We start from the raw sequence: 17,715 nt of genomic DNA on the forward strand, positions 1-17,715 counted from the left end.
AGGGCTCATGGCTATAACTTCTGTATGTGACGTACATATTGACCCTAAACTGTGGTCTGGGGGGTACAGTGTACTATTAGATGTCTTTAAGTAAGAGCTGATGCTTTCAAAAGTTGCCGTAACTGAAGCTCACTGTTCTAGACGCTCCGTCCAGCTCTTCCTCATAGGAAGTAGAACATGGCAGTTCATCTATATCTGTGACTTTAGTCTTTCTTTCAACACTCTACAGAACCAATCGGTTTCTCTTTCTTGTTCCTATTGTACATTCCTACTGAAACATTAATCATTCTGCCTTGGAATAAGTTTCTGTCTTTCATTCTTGATTCTTAACAAATTACTCTGCATCTAATATTTCTCAAAGAGGACATGATTAGTATTGAAAACCAGCTTGTTGGATGAATGGGTACGGCAAAGATATCCTCTAAGTAAGCAAATTTTGAGGATTCATATTCCTGAACTATGATTTAATATAAGTCTGAATGGTTAAACAGGCAAAGATCCAGGAAACTTATGCTATTGTTTATTTCAATGTATATAGAGCCAGAAGTATTCTTTCATAAACAATGTGGCAGAGAAAAGGAGTCAGGCAAAACTCAGCTGCCAATCAGAATAAGGGAGTGTATCTTTTGCTCAGATTTCTTACTTTTTCTTTCTTTCCTCCTTTACTTCCTTACTTGTGGCTTCCAGAGGTGATTACTTACTTGATTTTTCAAATTTGGTTCCACAAGTTATATCCAGCTTCCTAAAACTAATAGCCCAATGTCTCCTTGCCATAGTGAAGGTTCTCAACTTTGAGAAAGTTTAGAATGCATCTTTCTAATCTTCTTTCAGCTCCTTCCAGTCAGCAATGCTCACTGTGTTATCAGACTGCCCATTCGGTGCCTCCCAGCCCACACCCCTTCCATCTACTCTCTAGGCATGAAAACTCTACCTGATCCTTGGGTTATGAGATCATCCTTGTTAGACTTCTTGAGGATTCATTCACAAACACCACCATCACAAATTATGTTACAGCATCTGTTGGTAAGAGGTCATCAGTAGCTTCTAGAATCATCAATTAAACTAAAATAGGCTTCTGCAGCCAAGTAGGATTTTTACGACCCATTAGAAACCACATTTTGTACACACAAAGAAGTTTCAGAAATGGTTGTTCATGGGCGTAATTAGATATAGCAGGATGACTACAGTCCAGTTTTTCTGACTCCACACATTTATTTTGATCTAGGAAAGAATGCATTTTTTTTCTTAGTTGAAGTAGAATTTAACTAAAATATATGACACTTCCTCTTGGCATTATGTATATGTTTATTTTCTCTTAAAACACCTGGACCTAATAAAGAGTGTTTGTCCAGATGTGTACTTTGCCCCAGCTTCAGCTTTTAGTCTATTGATAATCAATTTTGTTTTGCTTTGTTTTGATTTGTTTTTCAACACAAAGTTTCCCTATGTAGTCTTGGCTATCCTAGAACTTGCTTTGTAGATCATGCTGGCCTTGAGCTCACAGAGGTACAGCTACTTCTGCTTCACAAAAGCTGGGATTAAAAGTTTGACTCACCACCTCCCAGCTAGTAATCAATTTTGATAATAGCTGTTATTTTTCCTTTTTCTGGACAAAGCCTCACTATATAGCCCTGGCTGTTCAAGAACACACTATGTAGACCAGGCTGACCTCAGATTCAGAGATGTGCCTCCTGAGTAGGGGATTCAAAGGCCTGCCTCACATTTGCCTTTCTTATTTTATATGCTTCTTCATAAGTGAAGAAAATAAGTTTTAAAGGAATATTTGAGTTCATTAGAGGAAACGGAAACATTGTCTGAAACTTGACAGGCAGTTGGTTGGTCTTGTCAGAGTGTTTGGTGAGAAGTTTTATCATGATATCTATCTCAGTCCTGTAAAAAACCTGGACACTATCATTATTATCATGTTACACAAAAGAAAATTAGACTTTGAGAGGCCAAGTAATCAGCTCTACAACTACAGAGTTGGGCAAGATGAAGTAGGAGCCTGAATCTAGAATTGATTTATCCCACCAAAAGCCACACTAGATGTAGATGTTTTGCCATGGGAAGGGCCATAGGCTCTTGATTCCAGTTACCATTAGCTGATACCTGACATCTACGAATACTTATGTGAGGGGCGGAACAGTTAGAAAATGTAGGTAGAGGCTCATGAGTTTACAAAATTATTTGATTCTTTTTAGCTGTGGCATTTACTATTTAATGTTCAATAGAAGTTCAGATTAACTACAACTATGGAAGGGACCTTATTCTGTATTTGTGCCATGGATGGATGAATTCAATTTTAATTTTATTTTGATTCAAAGAAAGTGTTGCATTTCTTCTTACAGTGACAGGCCTTTTCCTAAGATGTTTTGGGGAGGATGCTGCTCTATACGTTTATCTGCTATGTGGAGGGAAACTTAATATTACGATGCAAACTTGACAGGTTGTGTTTGAGAAACATGTGGGACTTACTCTTTTGTAAGTAGAGCAGGCAGTCCCTGTTCACTTATGACAGAAGAAGGCTTGACAACCAGATCTCACTGAGCAACTTCTCTGTACTGTTTTGTTTTGTTTGCAGAATATTTTGAGAGAATTAAATTCTAGCTTGTAGCTTTTCCATATTGCTCTGACACCCTTAGCTACATTAACCCATCCCACTACGGATGTTCAGAGTTAAATCTGTTAGCTTAATTACCTGATCACAACTTCAATCAAGTAGACAGCAAGTTCTTGTCTGAGTTGAAATATATTTCAAAAATCTTCTGTGATGAGGTACAATTCTACTCAAGATACAGAGATAACAATATCTTTATCTCCCATCCTTTTACTTTTGAGTGTTTGTTAGCCCAGTACCAGGTAAACTTATACAGTCCTCCACAGTAATCTCTCATCAACAAACCAAATAATACAAATTACCCAATTAAAGAATGGGACAAAGCTACATGGAGAGTTAGAGTTATTGACAGAACTCTAGGAAATGTCTAGGAAGCAATAAAGAATACTCAGCATCTTTAGTCATTGCTGAAATGCAAATTAAAACAGCCCTGGAATCCCATCTTACACCCATCACAGTGGTTAAGATAAATCCTCAAAGAATAGCACATCCTGGCAAGAATGTAGAGCCTCCTTCACTGATGGTGGGGGCGGCATGCAAACTTGTAAAACCACTTTGGAAATCCCTTTGGTGGTTTCTCAGAAAATTGGAATAATTGTACACCAAGATACAGCTATACCACTCCTGGGAATATAACAAAATGATGCTCTACCTTACCACAAGGGCACTTGCTCAACTATGTTCATAGCAGCTTTATTCTTAATATCCAGAAACTGGAAAAAAACTTACATTTTCTCAACTGAAGAGTGGATCAAGAAAGAGTGGTAATGTGCACAGTGGAATATTATTCAGCCATTAAAAAAAATGACCTCATGAAAAATTTCAGGCCAATGGTAGATCTCGAAAACATCATCTTTAGTGAGGTAACCCAGACCCAGAAAGGAAAACATGGTGTGTACTCACTTACCAGTTGATATTAGCTATAAGTATAGTATAAACATGCTTCCATCCAAAGACCCAAATTAGCTAATTAATAAGGAGGACGCAGGGGGGAATGCTTCAATCTCACTGAGAAAGGAAAATAAAATAGGCCTCATGGGTGGATGGAAGGAGGGAGCTGGGTTAGAGAGGAGGTGGGCAGGATTTTCATCTTCCTAAAAAGATAAAATATAAATTATTTCACTCATTAACATATATTAAACCTTTTCACATGAAATTTGCCTTTTACAAAGATCAGCAAGAGAGTTACCAGAGCTCTGAAGAAAAATTTCAGTAGGATGTCTGTCCTTGTAAGTATTCACTGTCATGCAAGGACACAGTATAACAAACTGAGCATGATTAATTCATTAACACAACATGTTCCAAAAATCTGAAAATTTGAGGACTTGTATATCAGAATTAGAAATTCTATAACCCAACCTGATGTGACAGCTCAAACGTGAATATGATTCACTGTATACAAATTAAATATTTGTAATTTGTAATAATTTGAAAGTGTAAAATATTTTTTAAAATCCTGTTTGGAATTTCCTGTAAGCAGGGTTCATATGTATCACTAATGGAGTTTTCATTTATCCTTTGTTATTTAGAAGTATCAACTATCTTTCTAACTACAGTGCCCACCGTCTATAATCTGTATGTTATACATATACATACATTTGAAATTCTACAAAACAGCATTTAAAATCATAAATCTAAAATGGTCATAGTTTCCAGAAGCTTGAGTAACACTCAATCTGTATAATATAATATGGAAACTTTCATTAGGACTTGATTGTATTCTGTCTCCTCTGAGAGGAAACACTTTATTATATGAGAAGCTTGGTGTTTTTACAATAAGGTTGGTTATTCTATTCCACTCAGTAATAAATGTCTTGTATGAGATGTAGGGAAGGAATCTTTATGTTAATGATCCAGAAGAATTCTTTTTTACTTTTATGTTCCTAAATACTTAAAGTGATAGCAACCAAATAAAACAGTCCAGGCTAGCTGAGATTTCCTCCAGTGAGAGGAAGCCAGTCTTTGTGTGTAGCTCAGCTCTGTCCACTTAATTATGCTTTCCTCTCAGCAATGACCTTAGCATATCCATGATTTATTTTACCTATCACTTACAGTTTTTCTTACTTCACATTAGTAGCCTCTAAGACTTAAAGCTCATTCGATTTAGCAGAAGAACCAAATATTTACAGTTGTGGAAGCCTGAGAAAATAGCATAAAAAGTTAACAATTCCAGATAGAACACCGGAATATGAAGTCTGTGTTAGATCCTTTTGTTTTCTTACTAATACCGTCGTAAGAAATCCCCACTCTAAACTGCTCTTCTTCCAGAGCCATCCATTTACGTACAATTCTCTTCTTTTCTTTAAGACAGTGGGGGTTGGTAAATGTGTACTATTATTATTATCATTATTGTTATTTTATAATATTTGCACCACCACAATAATGATAGTTCCCTGTCCGTCTTCCCTCTTGGTTTACCTTCATTATACGGACAGAAGCTCCAAGAAGCTCCAGCAGTTCTCATGCCTCGTTCTGAGTGTCCTTGCATCACTAAGCACAGCTCCTATTGAAAATGGAATTTTAGTCAAAAGTTTACTTAAGAAGGATCTTGTAAAACATGATAAAGAGTTTGTTCTTTTTATTCCTAGGCCAGTATGAATTTGTGGAAACAGCCCAGAATGTATAGAAGTGTTAAAATGGTTCAATTTGTGGTAGTGAAAGATGAAAGATCCAGCTGCAGAAAAATGTATCAATGAATGTGTCTTCTGTAAAAACATTGTTAAAATAATCTAAACATGTATCTTTCTACATGTTGATTTCTAACACATTCAGACTTCATAGCAGAAGATCCTCTGTGCGGTGCATTAGGTGTGCAGTGCATTAGGTGTGCAGTGCATTAGGTGTGCAGTGCATTAGGTGTGCAGTGCATTAGGTGTGCAGTGCATTAGGTGTGCAGTGCGTTAGGTGTGCAGTGCGTTAGGTGTGCAGTGCGTTAGGTGTGCAGCGCATTTGGTTTGCAGCGCATTAGGTGTGCAGCGCATTAGGTGTGCAGCGCATTAGGTGTGCAGCGCATTAGGTGTGCAGCGCATTAGGTGTGCAGTGCATTAGGTGTGCAGTGCATTAGGTCAGCTTTAACGTAGAGCATACAACTGGTCACACTGCGAGGAAAGAGTGAGTGTGGAGTACTGGGCCTCAAATGCACCTTTTCTGTCTCCCCAAAGCTCAGAGGCTATTGTAGACAAGGGGACATAAAGACTGTAAGCTAGACATCAGGGGAGACAGAACAGATCAGTGTCTTTCGGTTGAGACAGGATAGCAACTCTCTTGAAGGCACAGCAGCATAATATCTCCTGAGAGAAAACCAGTCCACACTATCATGGGTTTGGGGAAGGCTCATGAGTCCCTACCTCTTGTTTAGAAATTATTGACAGTTGGAAGCGTCCAGAAAAGGGAAAATTTGTTTTATTTAAGGTTCCTGACAGATTAATCACACTCAGTTCATGGCTCCATATCCAGAAGTAAAGGACCAGTACAAACTAGCATCTACAGATCAATTAATTTTCAAAAACAGTAATAAAGTTGTGGGTATAGGGAAGTAGGCCAGGAATGAAGGGTAGGACTGGTGAAAATAAATAAAATTAAAGAATTAACAAAGATATTGCTTTAAAAATAACCTTGATTTGAGGAACAATAGTCTATATTAATATGCTATACATGGTAATTTATATTTTACAATTGTGACTGTATGTTTGATATAAGACACTAGCATAATTTCATTATCTGAAGTTATATCCATTTCCCACAAAAACATAACTTTGTCCTATATGGTGGAAAATAGTTTCACGGTTGTATAAACCAGTTTCTTTGTCCTCTCTCCTGTTGTAAGCCATGTAGTTTGGTTCTACAACATAGCTATCATGAGCAGTATGGCTATTTATTTTTTAATAATTTTATTGTAACTATAATTTATATTTAGGCTAACGTTTTGGTTCTGTCTAAAGATGACTACATTGTGAATCATTATGAGAAAAAAAAAGTTGATTCCACAAGTGAATCTGTATCCTTCTCCCCCTCATGCATTTAGATAATGTTAATACGCTCACCATTGACCTGTCAATCAACAGGAAAGGGGTAATTATAAGGTTCCCCTCCTAAGAAAGAGATACAGACAATTCGTGACTATAAAGAGAAGGAGAATCAGTTATCACTAAGGAGGACACACACACACACACACACACACTCACACACAATGGTATAAGGAACCTACTGCTATATGGTCACATGGTAGTAACAGAGTCTTCATTCTTCGATTTTTATTTTAATGAAGATTAGAGTCTGACAGGTGGTAATTACATAAAATGTAAATTTGTTACCATACATAAAATTGTCCTGGAACATTGCTATTCTCAGGCATTTGCATACACCTTATATGGCTGCTTTTGTGTTACAACTGCAGAGTTGAGTCATTGTGGCAGAGTCCTTATCACTCACAATCTGTACAACTTTTATTACCTAGCACTTAACAGAAATGTTTGTCAAGCTCTGTGCTAAACGATTGTTGCATTTTCTAATCTGACTGTCCTTATTTTTAGAAAGCATATTTACTTTGAAAACATAATAGCAATCTAGTGTAGAGATCATATACTTTGGGTTAGGTTTTCAGATTTATGATCTATGCCAGACACCAGACGCTCTGATGTAAAACTTATTAATGCATTTAATTCGTATTGATGTTTTCTGATATTTATGATTCCAGAGAAGCATATTTTATAGAAAGTATCATTAATCCAGGTATAAGATAAAATAGAAAGGGCAGGGTTGCTGGGGTAATCTTTACACTAATATTAAAAAAGAATAGCAAATGCTTTCTCTGGGCAGCATCAAATTGCAACTATTAGTGATGCAGCCATATATCATGTTACAATAACTTTATTAGAATGTGTTTGGCACAGAGGTGTTACTGTGTGCTACACAGTAGTGGGTGCAGCTGAAATTGGCTTTAGTCATGCTTCAACCTATTTGCTTTTATAAAAAAATAACTTCAGTTAACAGATCATAGTAATGACTATTTTTCAAGTAGTTTTGTCTATCATTTTGAGGATTAAGGAACTCCTGCTCCTGTGAGGCAGTTTTATTTTATTTTTGAAATGAATACAAAGCATGCCTCTTGCAGACACATACTTGTTCCATTTGCTTTAGGTATTATAGGATATTAGAAGTGATAACAGGTATTGATTCCTCTCATTGTGTTTCTCCTGTTAATTAACAAATTCATGTCAGACGTCAGATTTGCATTATCATTTGACTTGGAATCTCTTGAATCAGCTCATACTAATTACAGATATACTACTTTAATTTCAGAGTATCCTTAAGAGTCATGGTTGTAATATTTGCATTAGAGAAAGAGTTCTACAGTATATTTGGATACATTTTGATATTGAATTAAGAAGTTTCAAGGAAGACTATTAGCATTTAAGAATTGTTTCCATTTCTACCAATATTTTAAAGGGACAACAGTTAGTCTGTTGCTTTGATTCTGTTAGCCTTATTACTTGACTTATTCTGGCAACTAAAATATAATTCAACTGCTGTATAAGAACGAGGGTTAAAGTGGATTTGGATATTTCCTTCTCTACATGAGTTAACGATCATTATAGTTTCTTACTCTGAAAACCTGAGCCACTGTATGTTACTTCCCCATTTTCTGTATCCCTAGATATTGCCAACCATCTCCAGAATGAGGCATTTTCTGTATGTGATTTGGGTTTGTGGGTTTATTTCATGTCTCTTACATGTACATTTGAATTTCTGTGGCCATTATATTGAGAAATCCATTTGCATGGGACTAGTGAATTCACAGAGCCCTATGTATAGTAACCAAGATAACATTGAAGGATCATTTTTATAAACAGTCCTGTCTCTGATATGATTTGATTGTGAATTATGATCGAGTTCTGTTGGTAATCACATGCCATTCAACAGTGTGTTTTGTAGGTGCATAATCAATATAACCCTCAGAGCTTAACTTCTACCTAAAGCATTCCTGTCTTTGATCATTGATTTCTATCCATAAATTTATCTCAAAGAGACTTTCCAAGTATACGGCATCATGCATGGCTGAAATGGTGCCCAGTATATAAGGATCAAGAACTTCGTCCTGTTGAGTTTCTTCTATGCACCAACCACTTCCCACAAATTCAACTTTAAAGCTTATATAAACCTCGCAACTAAGTTATGAGGAAAAATATGATCATGTGCAAATGAAGATACAGAAAATCAAGGCAGATGCCTGCTTTACCAACACACACCAGTCAGGAACTTAAACATCAACTTGGATTTATCTAGCTTTCAAGACATTGGATTTGTAAGCCACATGCTTGTCACACCACAAGAGAGAAACATAAACGGAGAGTTAGACAGCAAACAGAAAGCGTGGGGGAAATCTCTGTCTGATAAATACATTAAAAAACCAGAAGCTAGGAAAGACAACCCACCAGCAACCCAGAAAGAAGTGTAGTTTAGCAAGTAATAATAATAATAATAATAATAATAATAATAATAATAATAATAAAATAATAATAACAAATGTAAGTAGTCTTCTGTAGAAGCCACAGCATAAAGAATTTTGAGAGATGAAAATTGTCAGTTTGTCTGACTTTGATGGACTGATGCACATAAAATGACTTTACTTTGTCCTAACAGGAGTAGTTCCTTGTGTTCCTTTCCTTGACTTAGTCTGCATCCATTTTGTCTGTGGAGTCAGGTGTTTTCTCTAGAGAACTCAGTACCCAGTCATCTCCAACATCAAGAGTGTCCTGCATTTCTCCACTCTGCCTCACAAACTTGCTGTCTATAGAGTATTTGATCTCCAAAAAGTCTTGTAAATAAAGTCCTCTTTCTGTACGGTGCCAACTAACTGAAAGTAGAGTAGTTTTACTATTTTATTCCCTCCAAAGCATCTCTTTGAAGTTGACTTGTCTTAGGTGTGACTGTGGGGAACCAGCACTGTACGAAGTTTATCATGTTTCCTGAGGCGACCTTAAGAAAGAACTTGAGAATTTTAACAAGTGTCTTGACTCTCTGCACCCAAAGATTAATGTGGTAGTAAAAACTTTATGAGCCCTTAATCATTTATCACAAACATATCAGATCCTCTGAAGCTAAAAGCTTTGGCATTCATAATTAAGAGACAACAGAATAGGACCTTGTATATATGGAAATGGCTTCCCTCAAAAAAATAATATATTTCCCTGTCTTTCATAATATGTTATTGGTACTTGAAGTTTCCATGTCACTTTCTGATTAGAGACTATCAAGCCAAATATGACCATCATTTCTGTGATAAAAATTTTGAGTGGTAATTTGATGAGTTTTTTTCTTTTTCTTCATATTAAAATTGGAGACAAGTTATGATTATATAAATTAATATGGCCACTTTGTGATGTTATTGCCAGCAATAATCTCTTCATGTGTATATTACTTTCTCCTGGAATAATTTATAGCTCTATGAGGCTCCTCTATTTACTCTCTAGCTGCTATAATGTACTGGGTGAATAATGACAGTAAATGTTCAATTTAAAACAGTAAAGTGAACCACAAAGCAAGGGACTGTTGAGATCTATTGTGTTAAACTTTGGGATGTTACACATTAACAGGTTTAAGACTGTTGGGAGCACCAGCCTGACAGGAAGCTCCAGGCTGCGCTCCTAGGTTTTGCAGTTTGCCTACAGCTTTCCGTGTTCCTTAGCTTCTGACATATGGCTTTGATCTCTACCTTAGTTGTTCCCCCTAAGGGTCTAGTTTTACCTTAAGAGCACTAGACACCTCAAGTTAGAACCCTGCTCAACAGTATTCCCACCTGAGCTGTTCCCACCAACCACACTTCACTGATCCAGAGATATACAAAGAAGTTATGTTCTGAGCTTCTGTGAGTTGGGATGCTAATGTCAATTCTGCTCCCACAAAAGACTGTATCTCATTCTTTTCTTCTAAGTCAGCAAAAGTTTCTTTTTCTCCTGAGTTCAGCTGAGTGTCTGTATTAGCCTGTGCTTGAGCTCAGTTTTGACCCTCTAAGCTTCTGAGTCTTCTGTGATTCTAGAAAGGAAATAGAATCTTAGATACTCTGCAAAGTGCAAAAAAACTACTACAAGGGCGTGAACCGTGTTTTCTTCTCAAATATTATTTGCAAAAATGGCTTAAAATCAAATAGTAGAGAAACCCATTTCCCTTTGTCTCGTAAGAAAGGAGGTGGAGTAGAAGGTAAAATGATGTATCTCCTTCCTAGGTTTTATAGGACGGACATTTATCTTGAAGCTTTATACTCATTTATCCTAATTTTTTAAAATATACTTTGTTAATTAATATACATCACTGCGATATCTTTGCATAGCCTTGGATTTAAAATATTTTCTTTCCATATTTATAGGGTAATTTGAAATACATTAGATAGTGCAAGACGTATTGAACAAAGTGATTTCTTTCTCGATTTGTTTCTTACTTTGCTACTGATAGTTTTTAAATAGAAAGGCATATATTTTAAAAGAAAAATCCTTTAAAAATGTTTGATTATTACTTGGTGTCTAAACAATTCAGACAAACTCTGTTGTTCCCTTTCTTCTCTGATAGTAAACATTAATAACACTTGGAGAAAGATTCATTGACTGTAAATGGAAACAGATGACTGTAAAATTAACACTATCTTGCATGCGATGTCAGCATCTCTAGGTCCATTCCTTTGTTCATATCATGAGTTTAGAAAAGATTCAGTTTTTTTTAGTTTAGGGCATTCTTACCTTCATTTGTCTGATCTCTTAACATGGAACAGAGAATTACAACAGGCTCCTTTTTAGCAAGGCTGCGTGTACTTCTGCCTCCAACTTACCATTAGAAAGTCATTTCTTACATGGGCATTAGCTTAAGAACTTCTGACTCAGTTAATGCGCTCTCCATGTACCTTCCACTTAGTGCTATTAGCATCTCTGGCAGAACATCTCCACATTGTATTCCGTGTAAGTGACATTCCCCTGATGTTGTGCAATAGGAAAAGAAACATGTAAGTCTCCTGAATCAGTGAGGTCTGTTAATACGTCAAGTTGTTCTCAGTGGAACTGTTTGGTTGGCTTTGGTCATTGTTATCTGATTTATTCTTGTCTGTCTCCAGACAAGTCTTCAATGACTTCAGAGCATCTTTTGAGGCAACCTTCCTGTAGTGCAAAGTCTAGCTGGGTTTCTGGACAAAATGCTGCCTCTCCTTCTTACTCATAAAGTCACTCTGGCCCATTTCTGGCTATGAAGTGTTGTCACTGTGATGGATTTTCTGACCTTGAGAGGTTTTGGCAGGCACAGTGGTGTCACAATTCCTTTTCTGTGTCTGTGCCTTGACTGCTTAAATGGTCTTTAATTACTGCGGGTTCTTCCGCCTTGGGGAGCACTTGGCAATGTTATCAGTTTTTACATTGACAGTGTGAAATCAGAGAGCGTTTGACTGTAGTATTTTCAGTGAAAGACTTAATATATAAGCTTTTCCAATTAATTGTGTATATAAAGTTAGATTAATAATTCCTGAAAGCAGTTCAGATTCATTCAAAATAATACTCTTAACATTAAATAATGATGATAATTGTATGTCACAATTTTCCATGACAAAACGGCATAGCGTAAACTTAACCTATATAGGTATAATTGAATGCTTATTGTATTCTTTTCAATGAAGAATGTATCTCTTGATATATTAGGAAAATAGGATGTAAGTTAATAATTCTCAAGAAGTGAAAGCGAGCCACATGAGTATTCCTCTGGAAGACTTTAGGTCAAAATGTACTTTGAGGAAAAGTATGAATCAGTCTTCATGTAGATTTAACAATCTGAATAATTCTATTTTGTCTTTAATGTGTTCAAGCTTTCTATAATCTTGAGTGATAAAGTAGTAAGATGATTTCAATCCTTTAAAAAATGCCTGCAAAATGTTAATGGAAAAGTTTAATACTTAAGTAATTTTCCAGTTATTATTATTTGTTCTTTTTCCTGGTTGTCTATTTCTTTTTGAGCCAGAGTTTTATTATGTAGCACTAGTTGGTGTAAATGTAACTTTTATTCTCCTGAAGTAATTGTCTGCTGGAGGCTTACTGTCCTCATCTCCTCATCTAGACCTATTCCTGGAAGCTCCAAGCCTGAGTACAATCTTATCTGGGTCTAGAATGTTTTCAGCCTCTGAGACTTACTGCTGAATAAACTCACCCCTTCCTAGTTCCTTTTGTTCTTTGACTGGATGATTGAATTCAGCTGTTCTGGCTCAAATTCTGCTCAAAACTGAATGATTCAATCTGGCTTGTTTTTCTGTCCCAGTCTCTCTGTCTCTATTTCTCTCTCCCTCTCTCCCTTTCTCCCTCTCTCCCTCTCTCTCTCCTCCCGCTTCTCTTTCCCTCCCTCCCTTCCTGTCTCTGTCTCTCTGTCTCTCTCTGTCCATCCCTCCCCCCTAATTGTTCTGCTTGACCTTGTATTATAGCAGTCTGTTCTAATCATCTGGCTCCTTTGTCTTCACCCTTGTCTAGTTTGTGTTTTCAACAGTTATCTAGCAACTAGTATCTATAACTGTCACAGTAAAACTGCCTCTTGCCTTTTTCCCCTCTCTTTGTGCTGTCTTAAATAGCTCCCCTTTCTTCTCTCTTCTCCTGAGAGTTGGGCATATCCTATTCTATCAAATCTTTTTCTGATTTTTCACTTTGTCACTCAACTAGTGACATCATCACTTTAAAAAATGATTGCTTCCTTCTACCAACTAACATTAGTTTCATTTATTGGGATTAAAGGTGTGTTCTAAGGACAGGTCTGTATTCCAGACAGAAGGATTAAAGCGGTATGCTAAGGCTGAGGCACTCCACAACTAGAAACAATTTTTTTTCAGTAAATAACACAATCTTGGGGTTCATGGTGCTATCAGATATCCTGCAACAAGTTGGCCTGGAACTCACTATATAGATCCAATTAAATTGGAACTCATGTTCCACTTTCCTTTGCCTCTATGTTCCTAGGATTGGGAACAAACATCTACCACTATGCCCAGGCCCTTTTGGTTTCACACTGCAAGTTTTTAATTCATAATTTCCTCATATGGAAGTTATTCTAAAAAATTATAAAATTACTTTTAAAATTACCCTGTCCTAGTAGAATGCTAAAGATTACAATATAATAAGAACATCAAAGTTTTAGTTTAGAGAACTATTTTGAATGTCTTTTCCAAAAGACTTGTTTAATGAATATAATACTTACATTCAGGTTAGGAAGAACAATAAATAAAACTTAGTTCCAGCCATTTACATACAATGATAATGGATGCTAGTCTTTGTTGCCAATTAAACTTTGTTTATTAAAGTATACTGGGGATTTAGTAGTATTTAATTCATAAATTTTGCTTTAAACTTTACAATTATATTTTAATTTAATTTAATTTATTTTCTCTCTTGCTCACTTTACATCCCACTCCCTGCACCCTCCTGGTTACCGCGCCCAGAATCTTCGCCCATAACCCCGTCCTTCTCCTCCAAACTAGTGCATATCCCTCCGTGTCTCTGCTACATCATGGCATGTCAAGTCTCTGCAAGGCTAGGCTCTATGAGCTTTCCCTCTCACTGAGGCCAGATAAGACAACCCACCTACTAGAATATTTCCCATGTATAGGCAAGAAGTGGAAAATACCCTTGAGTTCACTGGTACAGAGACATGTTCTTGAACAGAACACCAATGGCTCAGCCTCTAAGATCAACAATTGATAAATGGGACCTCACGAAACTGCAAAACTTTTGTAAGGCAAAGGACACTGTCAATAAAACAAATCCCCAACCTACAGATTGGGGAACAAATCTTCACTAATCCTATATCTGACAGAAGACTATAATCAAAAATTTACAAAGAACTCAAGCATTTCTACAACCCAAATAACCCAATTAATAAATGGGATGCAGAAATAAACAGAATGTTCAACAGAGGAATCACGAATGGCCGAGAAGCACTTAAAGAAATGTTCAAATTTCTTAGTCTTCTAGGAAATGCAACTCAAAACAACTATTAGGTTTCCATCTTACACCCATAAAAATGGCTAAGACTAACATCTCAAGAGATAGCAGATGCTGGGCAAGGGTGTGGAGCAAGAGGAACACCCCTTCCTTGCTGGTGGGAATGCAAACTTGCACATAAACTTTGGAAATCAATTTGGCAATTTTGGGTATAGTTCTACCTCAGGACATAGCTATACCACTCCTGGGCAGCACAACAAATTTTAAGCATAGATTAAAATATCTATTAAAATATTAATCAATAAAAAATAAATCACTTGGTATGATGTGTGTGTGCATGCATGCATGCGTGTGTGTGTGTGTGTGTGTGTGTGTGAGAGAGAGAGAGAGAGTATGCATGTGTGTGTGTGCATGCATGCCATGATATGTGTGAGGAGGTTAAAAGACAACTTTCAACCCTTTGTTCTCTCCTTTGACCATGGGTTCTTGGGATCGAAGTTAGCTCTTCATCTTGACTGGGAAGCACTTTTACTCACTAACTGTCCATGCAGCCCTTGCTTTAAATTTGCTAAATTGAATCCTTGAACAGATAGTACATAAAAGGTTTTCACGTGCTGCTTGGACAGATCACAGTAGACCAGATGGTTCCATGAGGGGGAGTTTATTAAGAGAGAGGGAGAGCGGGAGGAGAGAGAGAAGTAGAGAAGTAAAGGCTGGCCATGACCACGTGGAGAGAGGGGGAAGGGAAGAGGGGAGGGGAGACAGCAACCTGCAAGTATGGGGTCGAGGGGCCAAGAGAACAAGAGTAAGATAGAGAGGAGGGGGACAAGCAGCCCCTTTTATAGTGGGTAGGCCTACCCAGCTGTTGCCAGGTAACTGTGGGGAGGAGCATACCTGGCCGCTGCCAGGTAACTGTGGAGGTGGAGTTTAACAGATTACTAACATTCCCATGTTTTGGTTTAATTAAAAAGAAAAATTAGAAAGAGATGGCGGTGAAGCAGGAATAGGGCCGTCGTGAAATCTGGCTACTTCCTGCTGGCATTGGGGGTAACGTGTCTTTAGGGGAAACCTTGAAGAATGGATGTGGGGGTTGTTTGTCTGGTCTTAGGAGAGCTGGCTGTTTTCTGCTGTCCAGGGTCTATGGAGCGAACCATCTGAGGATAGGCCAGAAGGAACAGGTCCAGTAGAAGCAGCTGTGTGTGTGGCAGGACATGGAGAATCTGAAGGTTGCTTCTCTGGAGCTGTTTTGGATGCACCTGGACTTGACAAGATGTAGGAAATAAGATTAAGAACACTTGGAAAAAGAATTTTTTCTAAGATATACATTTGAAACCCAGAGAGATCCCACCCTTTGTTATAGATAGTAAGTGGGAATTTTAGGCAGATGTACTTATCTGGATGGCGTCCATGAGAGGTAGCTCTGAGTGGGTTTCCTGTAGCTTATAAATTTACAAAACAGATAACACCATGAGTTAACAACACAAGTAGTCTTTCAACTGAGTTTAGGTAATGAGGTAACAGATAATATCTGTGAAAGCTTAGCTGTCAATGTAGTCCAAATTCTGAGAAAGAGTGAACAACAATCTACCAGTTATATATTATTTTTTAAAAATGACAGAGTCCACTAGCCAACAGTTCCCATGGTTTCCATATTCTCTTGGGCGAGGTCAGTTTGGTTTCCAAGTGCAGAAAATTCTGGGCTTTATTCTGTGGAATGGATACGCATGACATGAGAAATGACTTACCTTGGTTTGACTTAGCGAAGTCATTTGACTCAGAGCATCCAGTGTAGCCCACTGTGTTTGTTTGTATACAATCCAGGCTGTATGTTCTAGGAGTCTGGTGTCCGTGTCTTCTGAAACCATCTCGGGTAACTGTTAGAGGCTTTGGGCATTCTGTGGGCCATAAACTTAAAATATACTGTTAGCAGACTTCTGACAAGATTGAGAGCCATAAGGATTGGTTGTAACTGAATAAAAATCTATCCATACAGGTTAGGAAAGAGTCTTAAGTAACTTTGGTGGGTTGCATAGGAAGAGAAAAGCACATTTTTGTACTAGCACAGAAACAATTTGGCTAAGCTGGATTGTACGGCTGGCATGTTGGACTATGAGCCACTGTTGCCGAAGGCGGGTCAGGTCTGCAGGCAGCAGCAGGGCTGCAGGGCGGGATTCCCTGTTGGCAGCCGGAAGCCGCTGCCTCTTGAGTCTGGTGGCTGCAGTTAGAAAAAGTAAGCATGTCCCATATGACCGCAATGTTAGTTTATGTGGCGGAAGGAAGGCACTAACACTTTATAGGTCCCAGGCAGGATGTAAGGGGAAGACCCAGACTAGAGCTAAGAACCACAGTGGGAAGGGAGCAGGCGAACTGGCGGGATGGTCGCAGAGGGGGCGAGGGGAGCTAGCTGGGCCCTGGACCCACTAGCTTTCCAGGCAAACCCAAAGGAACAGAGAGTGTCCAGGCGGCCGCAAATGACGAAGGAGGCACAGGGGGAAGGTCTCAAAAGACTGGCCCAGTTCTAGGCTCCTGTGCGTGGAACCTGCAGACATCCTCTAGGGTCACAGCAATTCTCCATTTTGGTTTAATTAACTTAAAAAAGAAAGATTAGAAAGAGGGTAGAACCTTGGGTGGGGAGCAGGCAGAACACATGGAAGGGGTATAGGGAATTTTTCCAGTTATCAGACTGCTGGCAGTACCTGCATGTGGGTACGGACGAAGGCAACGTGCCTATCGGGTGATCGTGGCTATTACCAAGGTATCTTTCAGCGTCCCGAAAGAAAAACTGGTAACAAAGGACAGGCTCAAGCCAGATAATCAGGTTGTCACGTGAATATCTGGGGTCTCATCTGGGCTCTTGGAGTGGAGGTGGAGTTTAACAGATTACTAACAGCACATTTTTAGGATAATTTTTATTTTATAGCTCTTAAATTACAAATAATTAAACTATATAATCAATTTTTTTTTAGAGCTGAAAGGAAGGTTAAAACTTTTCGATTCGATCCTTTGCCTTTACCAAAGCCCCTCAAATTCTCTTTTAATAATATCTGCCGGGGAGCTTGTCATGTGGATGGCAGAGATGAAGGAACTCATGGTTCTCTATAATGTTATAATCTTCCCTTCCACTTCTACGTGATGCTTTGTATATTG

General features: G+C 37.9%; 1 protein-coding gene across 1 annotated transcript in view; it reads left to right on the forward strand.

Moving 5' to 3' along the window:
* The window catches only part of Gpc6 (glypican 6), a 994,843-nt gene that overhangs the window by 169,097 nt on the left and 808,031 nt on the right, over positions 1 to 17,715 (forward strand). The window lies entirely within an intron of this gene.

The sequence above is a fragment of the Grammomys surdaster genome, unplaced genomic scaffold, assembly GCF_004785775.1.
Source record: "Grammomys surdaster isolate TR1022 unplaced genomic scaffold, NIH_TR_1.0 65, whole genome shotgun sequence".
Classification (NCBI taxonomy): Eukaryota; Metazoa; Chordata; class Mammalia; order Rodentia; family Muridae; genus Grammomys; species Grammomys surdaster.